The following is a 25167-nucleotide window of genomic DNA, read 5'->3' as shown; positions in this document are numbered from 1 at the left end:
ATTTTTCTTTATTTTTTTCTATGGTGTGAATCGATGAAGTTCTGGGGCAAAGGTATTTTGGGTGTTTGTGTAAATACGTTCATTCAGCAAGTCTCCTATGACTATCATGCATACCTTGACCCTTAGTACTATACCCTAAAATGGAGGGATCCACTCCTTGTCTGATAAGTGTTTGTTTCTACAATGGGGTATCATTTACACCTTGGTTTCATATACCTTGGTGTATGAAATTACATTGATACATAATAAGGCTCGGTGATGAAAATGTTGCACTATAATAAAGACACAATAATTTATGATTGTATATCAATCTATTTCTATTAATCAATTTTAATTTTTTTATTTCTTATGAATTCATCTTCATACTAACATTTCTTTCATGAATACATTAGGTCATGAAACAAAAATACTCTGGCACACAAAAAGAATACATAGTAAATCTCTGCATCTCATAATTAGCATAAGCAATACACCATTTTGTACATAGGATCATGTTAGTACATATCGTAATGCTCATTAAAGCATTTTAGAAATCACATCACCATCATAGAATGCATACAATAATAATAATAATCATATAGTTGCATACATTAACCATATAGATGAAAAAGACATTTATAAGATTATATTTCACGTAAACATCAACACTACAAATCATAAAATATCTAGAGAATAGGAACATGGAATCATCATAGGAACATGATTGCTTATATAACATACAATATATGGTAAAAGCATGTAGAGATCATCAACCATCATAATAAATCACATCATTGTGTGTATAAAAATCACACACATCATATAGGTCTCCATCAAAACTGTATCTCATATATATATTGTAGACACCTAAAAATGGTCAACGCTTGCGGAATCGTACTTTAACATTTGCGCATTGCCTCATTTTAGGTTTTTGTGTCGCATTAACATTTCTCCTATGTCACGCACTTGGTCTTTATCATTTGTGAGCACCGAGTCTTTCTTCTGCATTCTTCATTTGTCTCGCCTTCAAATTTGGTCTTGTCGACAACAATCTCCAGTCATGATCGATCCTATCTTATTGCATCAATGTGCATGCTCATTTGTCATCATTTTGGACATCGTCAATCCTAATTAGGGTTTTGTCCTCTTATCAATCTTGTCATTTTGCGATCGATTTGTCATCGATCGTTTTCATGTTCAATCTTGTCATTTTGCGATCGATTCGTCATCGATCGTGGTCATTTTTAATTTTATCTTCTATGGTTTTATGATTTATTCGTTTAACCTTGTTTGTCATTTTCTCTCCATTTTCTTCCTCTAGGTTAAATAATTTATTTATTTATCCTAGGTCTTCATGTCACAATTAAATGTTTAATTAACTAATTATTCCTCTTTTTGTGAATTAATTAATAAATGACAAATTATTAATTAATTTACCTAATTTCCTAAATTCCCTCTTTGTGAATTATTCATAAATGAGAAATTATTAATTAATTCTTAATTTCCTAATTTCCTATTTTCTCAATTTCCTAATTCCTAATTTCCACCTATTTTCTAATTTCCTAATTTTAATTTCCACCTAATTAACTTGTCTTTAGTTCTCCCTATTTTTGTGCTTCATGCGTCATACTCTTGGCATAGCAAGATGTCATAAGGTTCTAGTCCTCTAAGCTTTGCATTGGCAATATGTCATAATTCATGACATAGAAGGTGTCATAACCTTCTTCTTTTCACTCATTTTTCCCATTTTGAAATCAATTGCTTCTAATATCCATTTCATGCTAATTTGATCTCTTCTCCAATTTTTCTATAAATTGGATGAATCCCTTGATTCTTGATCCCCTAATCAGACTATTGAATTTATAATCACTTTGTCAAATCACACTTCTAGTATTCTTGTGTCAATGTAAATCTTGCTTTCTCAATTAGGTTTATGCACTTGAAGGTGAGATCTACAACAAAACTATTTGGAGAAGAAAGAAGAACAATGGAGCCGCATGAAGGGAACATCTGGTTTGCATAATCTTTTTGAATGTTTTATCTTTATGTCTCTATTGAATGTGTTTAGGATAGATCATTGCAATTTTGCTTTTGTGATTGAGCTAATGATTAGTATGTTTATATTGCTTGTGATGATTTCCAGATTCCTATGCTACATATATATATACATATATATATATATATATATATATATATATATATATATATATATATATATATATATATATATATATATATATATATATATATATAATTGTGTTAGAGTATAACATAATGATACATAATGGCCCAAAGGCTCAATAAAGTTTCTATCAAAATGTCAACCAATGCTCCCTCTATCCTCAACATGACCCTCATGGGCCTACCCACTAAATCCTACAGCCGGATGACTTGGTGGTGGTGGAGGTGGACCCATAACACTGCCACTACTAGTACACTGCTCTATGATCTAGACCGGCTCTATTACCTATAAGCTCAATATCCTGGAACCCTCTGACCCACGAGAACAATTGCCTTGTAGTTCCAATAAGTTGTCTCATATCCAACCTTAAATAAACGATCAGCTACCTAGCATGCCTCTATCCCTACTATAAAATGTCACTGATAAGGGTCTATGCAATATTGAGCTCTCCTCATAGCATCATCCCGCTCTCACCATAATAATTCTCTCTCTACAATGGCAAGGTCCTACTCAATCCTAAGCCCATCCCTCTCAGTAATAAGGGTGTCCCTTCTATAATAAGTGCATCTCTCTCCTATGCCCAAGCCTCCTTATCAAATGTGAATCGAGCTCTATCCTCAACCCTTAGATATGAAGTGGATAAGGCTATTTATAGGTCAAAAACCTAACCCTCCAATGTTGTATCTTCCCATAATAGCCTAATGATCTAGAAATCTATAATACATCCTCCCCAATAGGTACTTCCTCTAACTCGGGCATCTAATCATCACCACCTATCTTTACTCGATCCCTACTAGCCTCCATGGTAGCACCTACATCCTTAGCCATACCTACTCATCCCTTCTCTCCAGCTACCCTTTTCTCATCATCCCCTACATCATCACCATCATCATCATCCTCATCCTCATCATCCTTAAAAATAGATGACCCGGAAGAGGAAACATCACTATCCTCCTCTTACTCACTAATCTCCTTAATATCTATATGCATATCCTCATCCTCCTCTCCTCCAGCTGCTACCACTAGAAAATATCCACCAACATCACCCTCATCACTTCCACTCCCCCCATCTCTACCTCCACCTATCCCTACCCCTCTCCCTCCTCTCCTACCTTATCCAACCCTCCCTCTAATGTGCCCTACTCTTTTCCCATCCATATCACCTCCATCACCACCTCCCTTGTCACTATCACCATCACCATTTCCATCACCTCCATCATCTCCCTAAGCATATCGTCACTACTTCATTTGTCGCCCAATCCCTCCAGCAAGGAGACCTATGGGATTTTTCAAAGGAGTAGGTCTATGCGCTGCCCACCAGATATCATACTAAGGTGACATCCTTGGATTGAATACACATGTACTCCATCCCCACGATATTAGCTTGAGACTATCAAACTCTACATATGCTACATGTGTATTGATACAAGGTTCCCAATCTAAGACCTCTCGAGTTGATCTAGCAAAATATGTTGTACTTTGATGAACAATCTGCACCTCACCAAACTGTCTCAACACATGGTCAAGAAGATGTATATCTTTGATCCACTAAGAACTCGCTGTCCACCCTATCAAGTACCTTTGTTGTCTGCAATAGGGTAGATGTTATGCATCATCGATCTAGCTGATGCAACCTAGAGACAACCACCATGTAAAATTTTGTAATACATAAATAGCATGTCGCCAATATAATGTGTATCCCATAAATCTCTCTCGCACAACACCTATGTATATATATGCATAGGGCTCCTCAACCTGTAACTCCACATGTACCACTAGCCTAAAACTAGCTATGTGCTCCCATGCTCAAACCTGGAGGAGTGTAACATCATAGTTGACTAACTGTGCACCCAAATAAGCAATTGTATGCATTTGTACAACATTTCCAACACACATAGACCCCAAGAATATACTCGACTCTCCCTTATCATTGCAGCCAACACCCTCCCCCATCCCACCGGGAATCCATGATTTCATTGATCTGAAACCAAAGTACCTGCAATCAAATAACATAAAACAATACTCACATCATCATACTTCCTCATTATATGATCCCATCCAATATCATACAGCCCCTCGATCCGAAGCTCGTCCATCTAACACTCGTAAAACTCACACAAGGAAGCTATCCTTGATCGATGATCATAAGTAACTCTCTCTCCATGGATAAGTATGTGTAAAATCCTACACATGTCCTTGAGCATCAGTAATGCCTCACTAATCAACAAATGGAAAATACAAGTCTTTAAATGTCATCTCTCTACAAGTGTAGTTATCAAGCCCTTGTTGGTCATAACCTTGGGCATATATAGAATTTAATATAGACCAATTCACCAGAAGAAGGATCACTCCTCATCATCCACCTGATGATGAAATGCAAGATCCTTAGACCTATTCTTGCACATACCAAGGACGAGAAGCATAGCCTATAAAAATATGTCATCGTGAGCCTAAATTTGCCTAAAATTATCAAATGCTTGATATCCATGTCAAAATTTTGTTCTAGGCTGAAATTTTTTCCAAAATCACAAATGCAAAAATTCAAATTTCCTCAGCACTCAAATGTGAAAGAGCTAGTACAATTGCAAAACTCTTACAATATATGTGAAATAGTCAATACATATGCAAAAACCTAGCAGTAAATGTGAAATCATTCAAACAAATGCAGAATCTTTATAACGATTGCGAAAAATAATAATATGTATGCAAAATTTAACAATCTTATGCAAAATGTTTAACACATGCAATAAGAAATTGACAAATGTGAAACAAAAAAATGTATGCAAAAATTTTGAAGTACAAATGCAAAATTGTTAAGTTTTTAAAATTAGGCAAAAAAAAATTGAAACAAAAATTAAGGCAAAATTTGACAAGTTCAGTCAAGGTACCACCCATGCCCTCTGGTTAGCTGAATGATCGAAACCACTTGGATAAGTGTTGTCGCACTCCAATACTCGCCATCACTCGTTGAATGGTCACAAATAACTCAAAAATCACTCTGAAAGCTTCAAGATCCTAGAATGCAAATGACCAAAATGAACCCCAAAATTCCTATTTATAGCTATTTTGGAGCCAAAATTAGGGTTTTTGTCATCCTTATGGTCGCAATCAAAATCAACTTTGAATGCCTTGTAAATCAGTCAAACAATCTCAAAACTTCACCAAACTGGAAACACATAATCTTGATCACATCATCATTAAATTGGTCTTCAATTCAAAAAAAATCGACCAATTTTACAAGGGGGCACAATTATACCCTACCATTGTTGGGTGTACTGGGGCAGAAATTTTCACTTTTTCTTTGAAACAACGTTACTTTGAACATTGTCTCAAAGAGGGGCAAAATGTAGACACTTAAAATTGTCCCATTACTAATATTTCTAATTAGCTTTTCATATTAATTAAATAATTTTTAATTATTTAATTAATCTAATTCCAATCTTCTAAGTCGATAATCTTATTTTTTAACGTAAACTAATTATTCAATTTATTTCTTTATCATCTAATCATTTAACCATTCTTATTTTAAAATCAGATAAATAATTAATTAAAAAAAATGATTATTTAATTATTTAATTTCTATTCTTCCTGTAATTAAATAATTTATTTAAATTATTTAATTTTCTAATTATGTCCTCCAAATTAAATTAATTACATAAATTTATTTAAATGTAATTTCCTCTCATTTCCATCAATTCAAATTTCTTCTAAATTCTCATTAATTTCATTTCTTATTAATTTCAATTTCATTTTACATTTTTGAAAATCTAAACTCAAATCAAATTGCAATCATGCTAATTTCCTACAACACAGGCTAAAAATCCAATTGCCACTAGAATCTAGTCAAATCCCAATCAATCTTTTCTAACTAATCAGTTAACTCTCATTCAAATTTCCTTGACTAACTAGTCAATTCAGTGAACAATTCAATGATTTTGATTTACGGTGGTACTTTGGATTGGATCAAACGGAGAGTGGATTGGAATGGCAAAGGACTGCATTCTAGTCTGCGGCTAGGGCATGCATGCCCTAGCCTATTCCTGGGTCTGTTTGCAACATGCGGGGGAGTTTACAGAGATTGGGGTCGCATCCAAAGAGATGGGAGTCTCTCCCCATTTTTGAGCATTGTTATTTTTGACCGAGGGGGCATGGTTTGGACTTGGCAGGTCACGGTTTTGTGACCATGATTGGTGGTGTAAGGTGGGGTTTGCTGGTGTGGGCTAGATTACAAGACTTTGTCATTTAGATGTAGACTTTGTCATGAATATGGTCACTTACAGTGAAGGTGCCTCAGAAACAAATTATCTCCCCTGACTACCTCTAGTCCACTTCTCCCTCCCCCTTGGGAGGAGAAGGGGAAGGCCCTTATATTTGATGACCAGGCTAATAAGGAGGGATTTATACCTATTAAACCCCACAATAAGGGCAGGGGTCAAAATAGGACTTGGATGGATAGACATAATGATGTAACTCTAAACAGGTTTGAGGTTTTAGATGCTCTGACCCAGGAGGATGGCATTTCAATAGAACTTTCTTCTGGTGCTATGGTTCAAGGTATGATACTAGATGAGGACAAGGGACAGGAGGGCCAGGTTTTACCCATAGGGGATCGACAAGTTGAACAATTAGCTTCTGATTCACCTTCTCAATTTCTGTATAGCAAAGATCTTAGTGGGTCTCAGGTTTTGTCAAAGAATGCAGTTGGTATGGCTTCAGCTCCTCCTATAATTAGGGTGTCTCTAATACTAGGAAGAGTTCTAGGGCTCCTCCTACTTTAGGCCTTCAATAGAGGCCCCTTAAAAGGGATCTCTAGATAACTCCACAAAGAGTGGAAGGAAGACTGATCAAGAAAAGGTCAAGATTATTGGGGATATATTGGTTGAGTTGGGGTTTATGAAGCCCATTGATTCCCACTTCTCCCAACCCCATAAATGATTTTGTTATCATGGAATGTGAGGGGTTTGAACAACATCCCTAAACAAAAGGCTATTCAAGATTAGATTACTTCTCATTTCCCTGACATTGTATTCATTCAGGAGACTAAGCTAACAGTTGAGGACATGGATAACAAAGCCTCCAGTATTTGGTGTAGAGGTGCCTGTCAGTGCTTAGGGGCCCAAGGTAATTCAGGTAGTTTGGCTCTCTTTTGGGATCCTAGAAGGATCGCCCCTCAATGATGGTTGTCAAGTCAGTCCTCTCTCTCCATGGTTGCCACTTGTCTAGATTCAAGGGAAACTTGCCTCTTCGCCAATGTGTATGCTCCTATGGATTTTTTGGGTAAGTCACAGCTTTGATAACTTAATGATGAACAAATAGTACCCAACTGGTACTGAGAGGGGGGGGTGAATCAGTACAGACAAAAACACAATACTAAACCAGTTTGTCAGCAGACACTGTGCTTTGACAAACAAGCAGTAACACTGGTCTTAAACATAGTACAACCGGCAGAACCCAGAATAACTGAGACAAGCATAAACCGGTTGACACTTATCTTTCCATACATTCTAATACTTCATTTCCATTTCACCCTAATGCATGAACAGGTAATCTATCATCAAAAGATATATAAGCAGCTAGATCAACATGATTTACCTTCAAACACAAATCACTCAAACCATCACAAGAATATCACCACACATGACACACAGATTTTTTCACGTGGAAACCCAACTGGGAAAAACCACGATGGGGATGAATACCCACAAGCTTGTTTTTGAACTCTTTAGAAGTCTGCTCTGTTAGGAGCCTTGTTCGATTAAAGACTGATACAATAGGTTATGTTAGGAACCAATCCTATTAGGGATCAGCCGGTTAAGGGTTAAACTCTGTTAAAGGTTACCTTGTTAGAGGATTTCAGGAACTCAATGATCTGGTAATAGCACTCAATACCAATGCAGATCTGCTTTAGCTCCTCTTCACCTTCTGCACTTACACTCTGTAGGTATCACTTCTCTCCTCTGGTCTCGCAAGAATCACATATCTCTTCTCTTGGATACACACACACACAACTTTTGCCAACAACCTCAGAAAGAAACACAACATTGGCCTTATAGGAAACAGATAGGTCGGTAGCTTAAACCCTAAACCCTAAACCTGTTAGGTTAAGCAATTCAAATGGTTCAATCCTGACCGTTGAGCACATTGAATTAAATGCAACAGTCTTGATCCAATCTCAAGATGTTCTCCATTGTTCATTTTCCATCGATCTCATGGCGGCTGATAACCCATCACGTGTTATCACCGTTTACAGACTTCACACATTCCTGAGGTAGATGGGAACAATCTCCTTCATGCAAGATCCTTCACACGCACAAGGCTGACCTGGCAACATGATATGTTCTTCATTACAATGCTATCTCATCACACAAAGTCACCGGTTGAGCCACACGGGCTTGAAGCACTTCAACCGGAAACCCTGAAGTTGAGACTACCAACCGGTAGTCATACAAAGCTTCCATGTGTCAGTTCCCATAACCACATGTTGATTCACCTTAAACAAACAGACCTATCACTTTGGCACAAATGTCGGTTCACAATGTTATACCGGTTCTCACATATACCGGTTCTCTCCTCTTCGACATATTGACATCAATGACAACATACAATGTCATCAAGTCCTCATACTAGTTCACATAATGCCAACAAGCTTTGAGCTCATATCATATTTGTCTTCTCTTTGGTTCCATTCCTTTTTGGGTTGTTGCAGAAGACTTCAATGCACTTTGTAGTTTGGATGAGAAAAGAGGGGGTACTACTAGACTTGATCAGGTTCTCACTCTCCTTCAGGAGAATATAGAGCTTTTAAATGTGATTGATGTGAAACCAACTAATGGTATATATACTTCGAATAATAGGAGAAGTGGTGAGGACACAATCTCTGTGAGATTGGATAGATTTATTGTCTCCTGCTTTTGGCAACGTAATTGATGGAATACGGTTGTAGACACATAAATTTATCCACTAAATTAAATAAATATTTAATATTTATTTGATACACTAATATTCCTCTATTAATTAAATTCACATTTAATTAATTCATTCAACCCCCATTCTGCTATTTTAATTAAATAAATTACATAAATTTATTTAAATTAAAATCCCTATCTATAACCCAGTTATTAAATAAATCTAATTTATTTAATTTCCCTCATTCTTCTCATTTAAATAAATCAACATTTATTTAAAAACACAAATCAAATTCCCCTTTTAAATAAATCAATATTTATTTAAAATCCCACCCCACTTGCATTTTCCTACAAATACAAGTTGCACAAATAAATAGATTTTATTTCTAAATAAAATCCTATTTTCTCTCACCCACCAAACCCACTTTCCCACTAACTTTCTTCTAGATTTTTCTAACCCCCTTCTAATTAGCCTAATCCCCCTCTCTAATCATTTGCACATTCCCAAACAAAGGTCACTTCTCAAAAATGCCTCAAAGTCTTTGAAATGCATTAAAGGCTTTTATTTTTCAACAAGTTAACCCCCAAAGTCTTTTAAAGCCTTTATGGCTCTTACATAACCATTAATGGTTAACTCAACTTCCCCACATGGTTAGAGACTTTCCCTCTACCTCAAACCTCATTTAACTTATGAGTCTCTTCAAGCATTTATTGTTTTGACCATGTTTATCTCCATTAACTCTTGCACAAGAGTTTATCCGTTGGATAAAAGCATTACCCTTGGATAAAAGTTTTATCCACTAACTCAAGCCTAAACAAACCCTCCTAGGGTGACCCTCATGTCTCCTTGGGCATTAAATGCTCCTTCCCTCTCCTCTCAATCCATTTCATGTTGACACTTATCATCATGGGATTGGGTTGAAAGCCATCACATGGATCACAAACCCATCAATCCTAGCCATTCACAAGCTCACTCAATCTTGGCCATTCAATCAACATTTTTCCCTATAAAAGGACCTCATTTCTCAAGAAAAGGAGGAAGCATTTTTGCATTGTTATTATACTTGTATGTTCATAGAGCTTTCTCATAGCAATCTTATTCTAGGCATTTGCATAGCAATAGATTTTAGATCATCTTTCAACCACTTTCAAATCTTCATGTCATCCATGGTTTTGTGCTAAAAGATGAGAGCTACTTACAATCACCCATTTGGAACTTGGAGAGGATAAGAGAAAGGGAGAAAATCTATGAGCATCTTTGGGAGCATCTTAGGGAGTCTTCTTTCTCTCTTTCATTTGTGTATGCTTTTCATTGTTTGCTTTATATCTCTCTTGGTATGCATCTTAAGGTTTTTGAGTTCATTTGTGTTTGGTTTTGGTTGGAACTAATCTATTAACATTTGAACTTGTGTTTGTGCCTTGTGCCCCTTTTTCATTGCATCATTTGGTGAACCCGACGAGAATCGAACACGCAACCTTCTGATATTTTTTTGTGATTTTCTAGATTTTCATGCACAGGTTGCATTTTGGTGCTTTTGTTATGTGGTTTAGCGCCTTTGTTTATTGAAGGGCTACTGCAATATGAATTTTTGGCTCTTTTGTTAAGGTTTTAGTGCTTTAACACATTAATTATCACTTTTGCAATGATATGGCGCTTTTGTGCTCTCTGTCTATCAGTCTTTATTTTGTCTGAAACTTCTATTGTAGCGCTTTTGTTAATATTATGGTGCTTTTGTTCATATTTGGGTGCTTTTATCGTAATTAGCGCTTCATTTTTCCCATAGATTAGTGCTTTTGTTCCAGAGAGTTCAATATTGTAACCGAGAACTGAATTTACGCTTATGGGAGCCCCCCTAAGCTTTTGGATTTTCACTAACTTCTTTCTTTGTAGGTTTCTAATAGTTTCTTGCAAGTTGGAGGAGTTAAAATTAGGATTTTTTATTTCTTTTTAGCTTCTTTTTTTTAAAGATTGGTTAAAAAGAATTCATATTTCCTTTTTGGTAAAAAGAACCTCACAATTTTGTTTTGGTGCTTTGAAACATGTCAAACTTGTCTTTTGGACTTAAAAAGAACATCACTTGCAAAACTAAAATTTTTAACAACTTCAACATTTCTTTTTGCAAGTTAGGTTCACACTTCAAGTTTGGGCTATAAAAAGAACAATCAAACTTGTTCATTTCTTACAAAGTGATTTACTTTCAAGCAACATGCTTTCATTTCGTTGACCATGATTTCCATTCCTAGTTAAAACAAACAAATTGCTTTGTGGGATAAAAAGAACACCATATCTGTTGGAGCAACATATCCAAATAGAAAATAGATCACATTTCAATAAAAAAGTTAAAAATAACAAGTGTCTTTTGTGTTTCACACGCTTATATAAAATCTGTAGAGTGGTCCCAGTTCTAACACACACTATCCTCTCCCTTGGCTCTCGTGGTCCTAGGTGCAATAGAAAAGTGTTAGTAACACTCTGAATTTTCTATTTTTAAGAGAGGCATGCCAAGAGACACATCACTCTTGGGATGACCTTGCAGGGTAAATCCTTTGAGCTGCTATAGAAATCAAGTGAGAGAGAAAGTTGTAACCTTGGGTGTAGTTGTTCCTACAGTGTAACTTGCCGAAAGGACATATGGGCCCCACCGTGAGTTACAAGGCTCTTAAGTGAATCACTGCAGAATGAACTTACGCCCAAAGACATCGAACATTACTAGACACCTCTTATTTTAGAAGCCCACTCATTCTATTGATTGAGGATATTTGTGAAACATTCAGTGCAAGAGCATAGATGGTTGTGCTCCCAAGATACTCACCATACATATTTCCTTGAGTAGAAACAGGGCTTTTTGAAAGGCTACTTTTAGCTTGATGAAAGTGGTGACTCCCCCATCATAGGGATCACCTATCTATTATGCTCATGCAACACTTAGTATATCACATCCTTACCTGCTACGGTGGGATATATAAGGTATGTAGTACCAAAGTCGAAGAAATATCAAGTTGTGGGCTGAAAATATCGCAACTAGCCATTACCTTAGGGATAAGAAGTGTTTGAGTTGTCTTCATCTTGTTTCAGACCAGTAAAAAATTGGGCCGACTTTAGGCCTAGGAACATACATACATTTATAAGGGTCAAAAGGTTCATGATTAGGTTGATTTAGACCCACACCTATTGTGCCTTTATTGAAAAGGGGCAAGATTATGTGCTTGTGTGCTTGACGTATTTTCTTGGCAAAGGATTCAAACAATTGAAACAAGTTACACCCCAACAACAATCTCAACAAAAGAACTTCACACATTTTTGCAAAAAGCTACCCATGCTTCGTGTTTGGAAATCTCTCAAATATGTCAAAAATTTAATTTATAGAAAAACCAAAAAGAAGCAAAGTGAAAAGAAAACCCAAAAAAGGATTAGTTTCTTATACAAAAATCGTAAGTTTTTGAAACATCGCACTTTCATCCATCGATATCATGATTATAGTCACAGTTTTACTAACGAATTTAAATTAGAACCACTTGCATCACAAGCTTTCTTTCAGAGAAGGGCTCTATCATATCATCACAATCACAGTCAACACATTCCTTCATCATACATTCCACAACCCGCAATCACTTATTAGAGATTCCTAGATTCACATAATCCTCATACATTTTCTTCCATCTTTCTCACTTCAAAATCATTTCCAAACAAATTTATAGTCCCTTAGTAGAAAAATCCAAAGTTCACACTCATTCCAAAACACATCACAAATTCACTCAACTCTCAACACAAAGAGGTCTTGTCCTTAGTCCTTTCATATATTTCTTAAAGAAACCAACAAAACACTTTTAGGGTGTCTCTACATCTAGGATCAATCATCCTAAGAGGCATTTCTACACATCTAGATAGGTTAAAACTAGTTTATGAGTGCATCCTCTCATTACTAGGTAGCTTGGATTATAACACATCTCAAACCTTGCTATACCTCATCGCATCAAATTGATGAAAAATAGGAAAGCAATTCAAAAAGAACTCTGTTAATATCCAACCTTTAGTATTAGAGATCTATCTTCCACCAAAAATTTCAAAAAAACTTGTCTTCCATCAACCATTTCATCACACCCTCACCATTTCAGAATCTTGGATTTATCCTAGGAAGACCACCTCATATTCATTTTCACAACATCAACTTTTAAACCATGGGTCAAACAACAGAAATGAAAAATTGACAACCAAAAATTGAAGAGGATGACGAAAACATCAACGAATTTCATGAGGCCTTTAGAGGAGGAACTAATGATGAAGATCCTAACACTCCAACTCCAGAAGAATTGGAAAGAGAACAACATAATCCAAAATTCAATAGACTCTTTGATGAAATTATTAGAACCAATGTCAATGCTCATTTCTTGAGACTCACTCAAGAGGGTACCAAACTTCCCTCCAATTTTGATAAAACATAATTATGACAAACATTCGAGCAACATAGCCATCACAATGGTGGAGGAGATAGAGACTACTTCCACTATGACCCTAATCATCAAGGGAATCCTCCACCTCCTTCAGAAATAGACATGTTGAGGCAACAAGTACAAAATCGCGCCCAACAACTGAACAGTAGTTTGAAGACCAAATGATTCTCACTTAACGACATTTGTCCATATCCATTTGACAAGAACATGTTTATGCCACTTTTTCCACAAGGATTCGAAACACCCAAATTTAAAAAATATAGAGGCAAAGGAGATCCTAGGGACCATGTGCAAGAATTTCACTCTGCTTTCTTAGAGGTGGCCTATGAGGACACATATCTGATGCGCCTCTTTCCTCAAAGTTTGGTATGCACAACCACACAATGGTTTCCATGACTATCGGGTGGTATTAGAACATTTGAAGAACTGGTCCAAAAATTTATTGCTCATTATGCACACAACATAGAGCGTGATGTCACCATGGTAGATTTGTGCAACACTAAACAAAAACCAGGGGAGTTGTTCTCAACTTTCCTACAACGATGGAGACAACTGTCTAGCAGACACTCTCTTCAACTACCTGAGCAAGAATTAGTGGAAATTTTCATTTCCAATTTAAATGATGAAATGGAATTTCATTTGGAAATGAAGGGCACAAAATCCTTTGAAGAAATGAGAACTCAAGGGCTCAAATGTGAAAGAGCCCTCATCAAAAAGGGACTTATCAAAATTTATAACGAACACAAAGATGGTCCTCGTCCACACTATAATAGTGACAAACCAAAATTTTAGAACAAAAACAAAAATGTTGTCAATGATGGGATAGTGGATGCAAGAATATTGAAAATTGCACAACCTATGGTTAGGTTTGCAGGACCAAATCCCCCTCCTAACAACAACACCAACAATAATCCACAAAATCAAGGTCAAAATACACAACAAGAGGAACCAAAACAAAAGTATCAAAACTACAAGCCAAAACGCACATATATGCCCTTAGCAGAACCTATCGAAACGATCTTACACCAATTAATATCCTCCAATCTTGTGACCTTACCAAAAACATCCAATTATGAGCCTCAAGTCAATCCTCCATGGTGGCGAGATCATGAACATTGTGAATTTAACCAAGGAAGAGGGCATAAAACAAGCAATTTCCATTGGCTAAAAGATCTTGTTCAGGATCTTATCGATAGAGGAGAAATCAAAATTGAGGGACATGACCCAAAAACATCCAATGATGATCACTTAATGTTCAAAAATCCACTTCCATCACATGATCAAAGGGGTTCTTAAACCTCAAGGAGAAACACAGATACCACAACCAATTACACACAAGCCATATAAAATTATATTGTGAATCACCTTTATGATGCGGATGAACAAGTTGCAACTCTTACCATAAAAGATCAAAATACTACATGCAATGTTGTTACGCATCGTAGCAAGATTACTATTCGAGGGGAACCATCAGGAATGAGACCCCTCCCCAAATAATATAATCTTATAGAGAAATTGGATAAGACGCCAGCCCTCATCTCCATATTAGAGCTTTTAAGCTTATCCCCCTCACATAAAACAATCTTGGACCAAGCTCTCCAAGAAGCGTTTGTCCCCGCCAACCTCAACACAGATCAGTTTCAAGCCATGGTTGGTAGTCTAAAATCATCACCATGTCTCACTTTTATCGAAAGTGACAACACATCCTTCCAATAACCCCATAATGCCTCCCTCCATATTGAAGGGTTCGTAAACCAATATATAATCAAGCGAGTCTTGATTGAAAATGGAGCCGGCTGAAATATATGCACCTTACAGTTAGTCACAGCATTGGTTTATACAGCAGAATCAGTGGATGCCAATAAGAAGATAACCATCAAAGCATATGATTATGCAAAATGTTCTTCCAAAGGAGTTGTTACATTACCCATGAAGGTTGGTCCAATGGTGAAGCATGTAGTTTTCCAAGTTGTAGACCTTCCTTTGCCATACAATCTCTTGTTAGGGAGACCTTGGATACATGCCATGCGAGTCATCCATCCACCTATCACCAATGTATCAAGTTTCCACATAATGGAGTAGAAATTACAATCCTTAGTGATGCTAATCCATTTACATATTGTAATAATATTCACCATCAGCCAGACATCACCGTACCTAGCAACAGGGAAGTTGTCACTTCCTTATCATATGTTATTCCAACCTCTCTTTCCAGCTTAACAACCCCTACACCAAAACAGTAGAAATTAAAAATGAAAATGGTTGAGGAAGGTATCGATGAATATAGTCTTATCCAACTCTTTTGTGTTGAGCAGTTACTCACATCCCCTAAGACTCATGGCAAACCCCAAGGTGTACTCCAATCACCACTGGCCAAAAGAACTTGCACTTTGGCACAATTCACCCTTGGTAAAATTCAAGAGGAGGAAACCATGGATGAAGATCTGGCAGGATGGATCTACACAGACCCTCTCAACAAAGAAAGCCCAAAGGCTAAGCTCCCCACTAACAAATATGGCAAAGGCTTCACTATGATGCAAAAAATGGGCTATAATGGTCATAGTTCCTTGGGACCTTGCAAGCAAGGACGAAAAGAGCCCTTACAACCTAAGTTGAAACCAAGAGATAAAATTAGACTAGGTTTTCAAAGAGAGTCTACTCCTAAGCTTCGATTCAAAGGAAAACCCAACAAATTTGTGTATCGACCAATTACCCCAAGGATAGAATCCTTGACTATATCTGAAACCCCAGCAGCACTAGCAACCCCACCTCCAATAGTACATAAGCCAGTAACTAATGCACTATTCAATTCAAACAACATCCCAATTTGGTACAGTAATCGAGTGCTAGAGACTGATTCTGAGACAGACTCACATGAGTGGGAATGGGATTCAGTGCATTTAAATGATTCAGAAGAGGAGGAAACATCACCTCCACCACCTCATAAGGATATACCAATTTATGGAGAAGCGGATTAAAACTTTTTGGGATCCTAAGCTAGAAGAAACTTCCACAGACCCTATGTCAAATCCTACGCATGAATCTGACAAGGAGAGTACCATCGATGAACTTCATGCCTCCATATTAAACCTCATTAATGCCTCCTATGAACTCAACTTAATCGATGAATTCATGCCTATCATTCATCCCGAATTCATTGAATGGAACTAGACAAATCCCCCATGACTTGACCATTTCCAAAATGATGAGGCACTCATAGACTTTCTATAATTATGGGATAACATACCATGTGGAGATCATAAAGTTGGGTTTTCCATTGAACTTAATAGTGCAGCATACTTTGGGCAGATGCCAAACCTTTTAGCTGCAAAAATATTACAATAAAGCATGGATCTTCTAGTGAAAACCACACAGTGGCACTTTTAGATCCCAAAGAGTAAAAACAAAGAGTGTATCCAAAGGTGAAAACCTCTCTGAGGTGAATGAGGATGAAAGGTTTGACATCCTCCCCTTTAGTACGAATTAGGAGAGATCAACCATCCTAATGGAAGAAACGAAAGAATTCAATGTGGGGACCCCTGATACTCCTCACAAAATACATTTGGCATCTCTATTAACTTCTGAAGAAGAGCCAAAATTTGTGGCATTCTTCCAAAAGGGCCAAATCAACTATGCATGGTCTTATGCATACATGCCCGACCTAGATCTAGATTTGGTCATGCATCACTTAACTGTAGCAGAAGGAGCTAAACCTGTCAAACAAAAGCTCAGAAAGATGCACCCACAGATTGTCGTTCTTGTCAAGGCTGAACTTAAAAAGCTCTTGGATGTTGGTTTCAACAGACCAATTGATTATGTAGAATGGATCTCCAATATTGTACCTATTGGTAAACCTAATGGGGGCATCTGTATCTATATGGATTTCAGAGATTTAAACAAAGCATGTCCTAAAGATGACTTTCCTTTACCAAACATCGACATGATTGCCTATCTAGCAGTAGTCATGCGATGCTTTCTCTCATGGATGGCTTTTCAGGATATAACGAGATTAAAATTGCTCCAGAGGATCAACACAAAATTGATTTCACATGTCCATGGGGAACATACTGTTGGAATGTAATGCTATTTGGTCTAAAGAATGTAGGGGCAACATATCAAATAGCCATGACTGCCATCTTCCACGACATGATGCACACAATAATGGAAGATTATGTGGATGATTTACTAGCTAAATCATTAACAATATAGGTCATCTTGCAGTACTTGATAAAATTTTCAACAGATTGAAACAATACCACGTCTATCTCAATATAAAGAAATGTGTCTTTGGAGTAACTTCCAGGAAGCTCTTAGGATGCATTGTCTCAAGTAAAGGCATTGAGGTAGATTCTATGAAAGTCAAGGCGATCATGGAAATGCCACCTCCAAATAATATCAATCAGTTGAGGACATTATAAGGGCGATTACAATCGATTCGGTGGTTCATTGCACAATTGGCTGATAAATGTCATCCCTTCACCCATTTGTTACATAAAAATATCCGCTTTCAATGGGATGCAAAATGCCAGCAAGAATTCCAAATGCTTAAAGACTACCTAATGAATACACCATCATTGATTCCATCAGATCCAAGCAGACCTCTATTGTTATACATTTCATCTACAACCATGACATTAGGAGTATTGCTTTGCTTGCACAGCATAATGCGAAAGGAAAAGAATGTTTTGTCTACTACATCTCTCGAACACTAGTAGGCTATGAAGTCAATTACACACCTATTGAATGAGCATGCCTAGCAGTTATCTTGGCGGCAACTAAATTGAGACATTATCTTTTAAAGCACAAAATACAACGTATTGCCAAGACAGATCCGCTCAAGTACCTACTCAGCAAGGCAGCATTGACAAGCCACTTGGCCAAATGGGTTATGATTCTGAGCAAATTTGATATTAAGTGTGTGGACCACAAAGCTATCAAGGGATAGCTTATTGCAACTTAGTTGGCTGATGCACCACTCAAAGGCGACCATCCTCTTATTTCCAACTTTCTGGATGAGGAAATTTTCATGATCACAGCTACACAACATTGGAAGCTATATTTTGATGGCTCATACACCAAACATGGATCAGGGGCAGGTATTCTTTTTATCACACCTCAAGGTGATAGTATCCCAAAGTCATATAGACTCACTTTCCCATGCACAGATAATATAGGAGAATATGAGGCCTTGATCACATGACTCAGATTGGCCATGCAATGCAATCTAAAAGAGCTACGAGTATATGGAGATTCCCAGCTGGTCATCCGACAAGTAACTGATGAATACCAAATAAAGGATGATAAGCTCATGTCATACAAAAGGATGGTGGATAGTTTCAAAGAATCATTTACAACTATCATATTTGAGAAAATACCAAGAGATCAGAATCGAGCTACCAACGCAATGGCTACAATCGCATCTCTCCTAGATCTTTCACAAAATTTGACACGTTATGAGTTTTTGGTGGAACAGCTTTGGATCCCTGCTTATGATATCCCTAAATTTGAAATGATATGTGGACTTATCGGTTCCAACTCCCCATGGTACGGTGAGTTTTTCACTTACCTACGTGACCACACACTTCCCCCTAACCAATCAAACAACCAACGAAAAACCTTTAACCACCAAACCGCTAGATACACCATCATTGTTGAAACCCTATACCGCCAAGGTCTTGATGGTACTCTCCTCCGATGTCTAGAGCAAGGTGAGGTGACCACAATGTTAGAGGAAGTACATGAAGGTATATGTGGAGCTCATTCAAGTGGCCCTTCATTGGCTAAAAAGATCATGTGGGTAGGATACTATTGGCCTTCAATGGAAAAAGACTCCTACTACTTTGTCAGAAAGTGCAAGAAGTTCTAAGTTCATGGAGATCTGATACATGCCCAGCGCAAGAATTACAACCTATCACAACACCATGGCCCTTTTATCAATGGGGACTTGACCTTGTGGGTAAAATCCATCCATCTTCATCCAACAGTCATAAATTTATCATTACTGCCACAGAGTAATTCACCAAGTGGAGAAAAGTCATTCCACTCACCCAAGTCACTAGCAAGAAGATCGCCTCATTCATCCTCAATTACATCATCTGTCGGTATGGTGTACCCATGTCCATCATCACAAATAATGGGCTCCCTTTCAAAAATCAAGATGCCTGTGAACTTTGTGAGAAGTTTCATATCCAACACCATTTTTCCACCCCATATTACCCACAAGGCAATGGTCAAGCAGAAGCATCCAATAAGAATATATTGAGGATCCTCAAAAAGACAGTCAATGATGTTGGTCATGATTGGCACATTTGTTTGAATCCAGCACTATGAGCATATCGAACTAGCATTTGAACCCCTACAAGCACAACCCCCTACTCACTGGTTTATGGAGTAGAAGTCATCTTGCATATTGAGGTTAAATTACCATCTCTATTGGTCTCCTTGCATAATCTAATAAATGATAAAGAATACCGAGTCTCATGTCTTCAGGACTTGGAACTGCTTGATGAAAAGCGACAAGTTGCCTACAATCACCTAAAAGCCTATCAGCAACGCATGAGTAGAAACTACAATCATAGGGTCAAACCTTGCACATTTGAAGTAGGAGATCTTGTTCTCAGTTAGAATCCTCGCAATCAACCAAATGGAGAACATCGGGGCAAATTTGAATCCAATTGGTTGGGTCCATATGTCATCACTGTCATCTTTGGGTCTAGAGCATATCAGTTAGCAACTTTAGAAGGAGAACCACTAGTAGATCCGATCAACAACATGCATCTCAAAAAGTTTCATACATAAGCTATGCAGAGCATCAAGCTCATCCAATATCAAAAAATACCAAAAACATTCAGAAAAAGTCCTAAACAAAATACAAAAAAAATTAAAAAATCAAGAAAATAGTAAAGAAAAATCATTCATCCAAACGGTGAAAACCACTCTAGTGGTTCCTTGGGTAAGTACGGTGGTGAAAACTTGGTAAACAGGTGCCATTCGTAAAGGCTATGACTCCATTGTCTTTCAAACTTGTTGTGATCACATCCATTCACCCATCATTTATACCATGGCTTGTTATTGATCTACAATCAAGGTTATTGCCTCATGTGTCTCATGTCTCTCTTTCATACCAACACTTAACTAGGGCAATGTTCTTAACCTAATGATGGGAGAGGATTCTCCATGCTTGTGATTCACTGAGTTTCTCATTCAAAAACATCCTGAAATAATACCAAAAACATTCATAAAATCTCTTAACATCCCAAAAACATTTGCAAAATATCCTAAAGATAATACCAAAAACATCCACAACATTCAAAAAAATCCAAAAACATGACAAAAACATCAAAATCACTCAAAAACATTACAAAGTATATTATTCCTTGTACATACATGTTACAACAGTCATGAAATCAACATTTTAAAACACCTTAAACAATTACCACCTATCAAATCAACCAACAAATCACACATCTGCACACAACCGTCTTCACAAGGATGCATCCTTCCCCACAAACAAGACATGTGGTAACATTTTCTTTGACAAGAAAATTTTGTTTGGTTGATAAGCACTTGGTTGATTTTTTATTTATTTATTTATATCAGGTTCCTACGCTACTCCAGGATATCTACAAGTGATTAGAGTAGTCGGGATGGTTCCTGATATCTTTTTCTTTGTTTGTTTTCTGTGGATTGTTCCAATGAAGTTTTGGGACATATACTAATGGTGTCTACGTGCGAATTTCACTAAGCTATGCAATCCTATGCAAAAATACAGGTATGGATCACTATGGCTTACTGACTACAACGTATACCTCAACCATTTGTACATGAACGAGAATGGAGGGGAACTTTCCTTGTCTGCGATGTTTATTTATAGGTGAAACACTCAACCTTGGTTTTTGATACCTCAGCCAAGATCGATACTACCATTCTCAATGATGAAAATTAAGCACTATGAATAAGCCATGGATCGCCATTTCATCTCATCTATTTATATTGCATTTCGTTGTATATCACCCATTCATTTGTTCATTCATTGTTCATATCTGTTGTTCGCATGCAATTAATTCAGGTTTATATGAGAAAGCTAAGCATATAAACTTTGTCTTGGGTACAATCATGACAGAGTTCTTTGATACATCATCTCGCATCTTCATTCCATATCTGCATTTTCCAACCAACTTGACATTTATATATCATGTAGGAATGGCATTATCATTTAGTTTCTTTCATTTACTCATGAAAGTGCATTCATTGTCATTTAGATGCATTTCAAATCATTTCATTCATTTAAATTCATTAAGTGCATTCATTCCTTCATTTAGTTGCATTTCAATCATTAAGTGCATTCATTCCTTCATTTAGTTGCATTTCAATCATTAAGTTCTTTCATTCCTTCATTTAGTTGCATTTCAATCATTAAGTGCTTTCATTCCTTCATTTAGTGGCATTTCAATCATTAAGTGGTTTCATTCCTTCATTTAGTTGCATTTAAATCATTAAGTGCTTTCATTCCTTCATTTAGATGCATTTCAAATCATTTCATTCATTTAGATTCATTAAGTGCATTCATTCCTTCATTTAGATGCCTTTCAAATCATTTCATTCATTTAGATTCATTAAGTGCATTCATTCCTTCATTTAGTTGTATTTCAAATCAATAAATGCATTCATTTACTCATTTAAGTGCATTCATTTTATTCATTTAAGTGCATTTGTTTATTCATCATAAAGTGCATTCATTTATCCATTTAGTGCATTCATTTAAAAACATACATGCCATTTTTATAATCATTTCATTCATTTAGATTCATTAAGTACATCTTAAAAATGCATAGTTTACTCATGTCATTATCTCATCATTTCAACATATACAATATTATCTATCAAATATCATTATTCATTATCTAATCTCAACATTTAGCACAAATCATCATCATTTCATCACATTAATATCATTAAAAAAATATCATACATCTATCAACCTGCATCCACATGTTAGCAAATCATCCATATCATACATATAGAAATCATATCATCAACATGTACACCTAGAAAGCAAACATCTCCATATCATGTATCTAGACATAAATCATATCATCATCCTGCATAAAGCAAACATATCATCATATGGATACATATCATATCATCACCACAAAACTAATATCTCATCATATATCGCATCAAAAAGAACACATGTATCAGAATATAATGATGTCCAAAGTATAGGCTACCAAGAGCCATCCAAGTTTCAGTCTAATAACAATGTAACAATGCACAGAAGCACCTCAAATGGCACTTTGGCCAAATGTCGCTCCCCCACCACCCTCACCATCTCGTCGAGGAGTACCCATCACACCACCACTGCTCTGACCCCTCTAAGACCACTCTAATCTTGCCCTCCTCATCCAGGAAAAGCTCATTGCTCATTGACTACTCGATACCACCTGATCATATAATACCCACTAGTAATCAATCTCTTCCCTTGCTCACCGCATCTCCCTCAACATCTCCCCAATCGAACCTTGTCCCTATACTCTCACTAAAACTCGCACTCTATCCTGCAGCTCCCTTACTCTATCCACTGCATCATCTCTCTCTCACACAACTGTAGTCAACTTGGCCCCCCATGCAAACAACAAGGCATCCATGGCTGCAATCTTTGCATCTTTGTCCTCTAGTTGTGCGTCTAAATCTCAAATGTGTGCATCGACTGCTGTCAGGCGATTCTACAACCATAATATCACCACATCTTGTAGGTCTCCCTCTCCCCCACCTATGGCTCCTTGTCCCATCTCCATCATCTCATCTCCACCACTCGCGGCTCCTTGTCCCATCTCCATCGTCTCATCACCACCCTCTCCACCACCGACATCTCTCCCTCCTACTCTCGCTACTCCATGTATCATCGTACCTTGTGACAGTCGTAAAGGCTTCCCACCTCTGCCTCTCCTCTATGATCATCCTCCTCCACCTTCTCCACCTCCAAATCCACCTCCCCCACCCCTACCACCTCCACCTCCTCCTCCAAGACCTCCACCACCTCCACCACCTCCTCCTCCTCCAAAATCTTCGCCACCCCTACCTAATCTCCTCCTCCTCCCCTATCATGATGCTCTGTCATCCTCAAATAGTGGCATGGGCTCTATGAGATCTGAGATCCATGGAATCAGATGAGCGATGCGATACTATGTATACTCCTCTATCACCCCCGCATCTGCAATCTCTGGCCTCAACTACCATGGTCTTGCATGTAATGTCCAGAACTTAGCAAGGGCCTGATCATAGGGCAAAATTGACCCCCCACTAAAATCTCTCCTGCACTATCCGTGCATACTCCCCCAAACCCCTCAGCATACTCTGCCTCTGCCCAAACTGTCTCATCACTCTTCCTGTCAACTATCTCTCCATAATATGAGATGTGCGACCAATCAAAAATTGAGTCACATATACATATGGTAAGGTTTCTCCATCATCCTCCCAGGGCTCACAATCAATGTATAACCTCCATATGACCCTATCTAAGTCATCTAATGCATGATGCCAAAACTCCAACTTCCCCAAATGGGGTTGGGTCATCAAACCTCCATACATAAATACATAGGGCTGATCTATCGCCCTAAACCTTATACACACTAGCTGTGTGACTGGCAGGTGCTCCCAAGCCCAGATGTGTAACAACATGATCCCTACACCCAGTGAACTACTCTCCCAATACACTGCCTCGTGCAAGTCCCTGTAGAGGTGCACCAACACACATGGACCCCATTCATAACAAGTCCCCTCTATAACCATCTACTCTAGCACCTGGCCCCAACCAATGACCAATCCATGAGAACGTCGATCAGGGCCAAGAAAACCCCCGACAATACCTGCTACCACTGTTGGTAGTGGCTCATAGAGCGCTGCTATGTCCTCCCAAGCCATAGAGCCATCCTTAATATATACATCCTTGACAAATATCCTCTGTAAGGTTGTTGTACCCAGGTGCCGATCATACATCACGAGCTCCCCTATGACCAAAATCTACAGTATTTGCCACACATCCTCCAAGGTAACTGACATCTCTCCCATTGCCAGATGAAATGAGCATGTCTCGATATGCCACCACTTGGCTAGTGTTGTCAACAATCCATGATTCATCTAAATCATGGGCACATACATCATCTAATATAATCCAGTCGCACTCACACAATCAATCTCCAACTCGGACAATTGTTGTGTTGTTGGATGTTGCTCTCGCATCTGCAAGACAGGTAGATCCTCCTACACATACAAACAAATATTGGTTGTTTTTCTACAAACTTTCTTAAGTTTCAACCTAGACTATCAACGGATACTTTTTGATCAAGTATCTTCGGGTCTCAATAGGTAATCAATTATGGCAATCCTAGACTATAACAAGCATTTATCACAATGACCTAGTCTCAACGGGGCTGGTATGATTCACCAAAACAACAAATCAATCAATTAACATAGGCATCAAGTGATATTTTATCTAACATTGGGACATCTATCACAATCGTGCCACTCTGTTGACAATAGCGCTACAATTGATGCACAAAAGCGCTAAAAAACAATTGCACTATACCATAACAAATGCACCTCAACAATCAAACAATAGCGCTAGAACTATGAAAGCGCTATACCTAT

Source organism: Cryptomeria japonica, chromosome 7 (assembly GCF_030272615.1).
Source record: "Cryptomeria japonica chromosome 7, Sugi_1.0, whole genome shotgun sequence".
NCBI lineage: Eukaryota > Viridiplantae > Streptophyta > Pinopsida > Cupressales > Cupressaceae > Cryptomeria > Cryptomeria japonica.
Note: the sequence above shows the minus strand (reverse complement) of the source record.